This window comes from Alosa alosa, chromosome 2 (assembly GCF_017589495.1).
Source record: "Alosa alosa isolate M-15738 ecotype Scorff River chromosome 2, AALO_Geno_1.1, whole genome shotgun sequence".
Classification (NCBI taxonomy): domain Eukaryota; kingdom Metazoa; phylum Chordata; class Actinopteri; order Clupeiformes; family Clupeidae; genus Alosa; species Alosa alosa.
Genome location: NC_063190.1, coordinates 31,413,012 through 31,415,511, shown reverse-complemented (window position 1 = coordinate 31,415,511; position 2,500 = coordinate 31,413,012). Strand labels below are relative to the sequence as shown.

At 45.5% G+C, this 2,500-nt stretch overlaps 1 protein-coding gene across 1 annotated transcript in view; it reads left to right on the top strand.

Moving 5' to 3' along the window:
- The window catches only part of rgs14b (regulator of G protein signaling 14b), a 31,097-nt gene that overhangs the window by 10,849 nt on the left and 17,748 nt on the right, over positions 1–2,500 (top strand). The gene's annotated exons all lie outside the window — the stretch shown is intronic.

The following is a 2,500-nucleotide window of genomic DNA, read 5'->3' as shown; positions in this document are numbered from 1 at the left end:
GGACAGAGAGTCACTTCATCAGTTTTGCGCCATGTTTCTTGGAGAATTATTATATCTGTGTTTTGAATGCTTTTCTTAAATTCCAGGGCTTTAATTTTACAACCAAAGCTGGATGAGTTAATGCCCTGAATATTCCACAGTGAAACTGATAAAGATTTCATCACACAAGTAATGTACTAATAATGATTTGACAAATTTTAACAAGTTTCATTGACCTCTAAGATGAGTTAAACCTATCATTTTGAATTATAGTATATAATATTATATATTATATATATATATATTATGTGTTTTAATATTGTTTATATATGCATATATATCACTATTATTTAGACATTGTTATGGTTACTATTAATAAACAGTAAATATATTTGTATGACTCACGACTAGTCCATTAGCCGTGTGCATATGATGTCTAATAGATCTCTGATCTCTGCTAGTTTAGTGCTGCGTGAGTCTTTCAGCACTGTTGCATATGTAGGCTGCTCCTGCTGCTCTGGCCTGCCATGTGGTGTGTGGAGGTCATGATGCCGCTCTGCCACGGAGCTGCTCCCTGCTGTAAGCACCCTCGAGTTGGGGTGGCTACCCCGGTGTCTCGGTGCTGGTGGGTGCAGGTGTTCCTGGTGCAGCTGATGGTGTTGATGTGGCGACATGGGATTCTTCTGCTGGTACTCCGGACGTCTCTTATGTGTAGGGTGTTTGTGCCAAGTTGCGGGATTGCGGGGCTCTCTAGGCTGAGGGGCATGGTGTTGCCTAGGGGGTGTGGAGTGTTGAGTTGCAGGCCTCTGAGGTGTTGGCTGCTGAGGCGCGGGGACCACAGCTGCAGGGTGTCGTTTGCAGTTCTCTGCCTGGTGCCTGGATGTGGGATGGTGTTTGTGATGTAGTCCAGGAGGGTATGGTCTGCTCGGATGGGAGGCTGTGGTTCGACCAAAAGCAACGTCTTTCAATGTTTTTGCGAACACATTGATGATATCTTTGCGGAGGTGGACATGGTCATGCAGGCTGTGTAGGCCGAGCATTGGGTGGTGTGCCAGGTGAACGTTTGGCATGGGGGCACATCCGCGGGAGATGGCAGCATTCACCTTGTGTATGGTGTCTGGGTGAAAGTCGGCTCTGGGAAGGATGGTGGAGATGACTATTTTGGACATGGGAAAAGTCTCTGTTGCTTTTTTCTGCCACTCTTGTGATAGACTCTGCCACACGCTCTTGTTGTGTCCTCAGGTCATTTGTCCCCACATGTATGATGATGTGGCTTGGTTCTCCTAAACTTTTCGGCTGGTCAGCAGTTTAAATGCATCAGCCGTTTTTTAGGGCACCAAAGTTTGGTTGTTTTTGGTGTGGAAACAGCTGTTCTTCATTTATAAATTTGCCATTAGAATCAATTAAAATGACTACTTCTGCATCATTAGTTGATATAGCTTGCTCTTGGCTGATGTGGGTGGGTTCAGGGGTGTCTGCATGAGTGCTGGATGGTGATCTTGATGAAGCAAGGGGTTCTGTCTGTGATGGAGTGGTCGATTCTGGTGTTTGAGTGGTAGCTGAAGTGTTGAGATGCAGCTTGCCCTTCATCTGCTCTCTGCTCCTTTCTAGCTTGAGCTCCTCTCTGACCTCTCTCAGCTCTCTCCTCAGGGCCTCCCTGTCCTGCTGCAGGTCCCTAATTTGTCCCTCAGCTCGTACACATGCTGTTAACTCCTCTTTGAATTGGTGAAACTGTTCCTCTAACAGTTGATTTGAGGTGGTATACTGAAGCTGTTCTCTGAGCTGCACTAATTCTACTTCCTGAAGGGACAGACTGTTTTTTAGCTGGTTGACAGACTGTTCCAGTAAGACAGTGCAGTCACTGATACAGGGATCCTCCTCCTCTGCCACCTCTGTGCGGTTGCCATTTGCACTGCACCTTTCAGGCTGACTGTCTGTGTCTTGTTTGCCTCTCTCTAATTCTGCCAGTGATTTTATAGTGTTAATATCTTGCTGGACAGAGCTGAGGCTTGCCTGGCTTCCTTGAAACATAACAGTACCATTTTGGTACACATTTACAGTGAGGAAGGTGTTATTAATATCCCCCTCTGTGTAGATTTGTAATTGTCTCCCATTACATATCCCCTGTTTTTTGTAATGTCTGTAGTGCTTGCAAATGGCTTTATGCCATGCATCACAGGCCTCTGTGTGAAGGAGCAGGTTAGTGGTGGTGGCCCTGCCCCCTGTTTGGCTTACATCTGCCCACAGAGTCTCAGGGTTCTTTCTGAGAAAGTCCTGCTTGAAAGCTTTCTTATCCTTTGCAGTTTTTACTGCAGGTGGATACATAATAGAATGGGGGAGGGGCACTCCACTAGAGGCTGCTGACAATGTATCCATTTTCCAACTGCCACTGACCGTTACTGCCTCTAGTGCCTCTATCTGTTGTTTATGTAGCTTGTTAGCTAGTTAGTTAGCTTTCAGCTCACTTATCAAAGTTAGAAAGGGTGGTGCTTTGATTTAATTGATTTAAAGCTGATTTAAA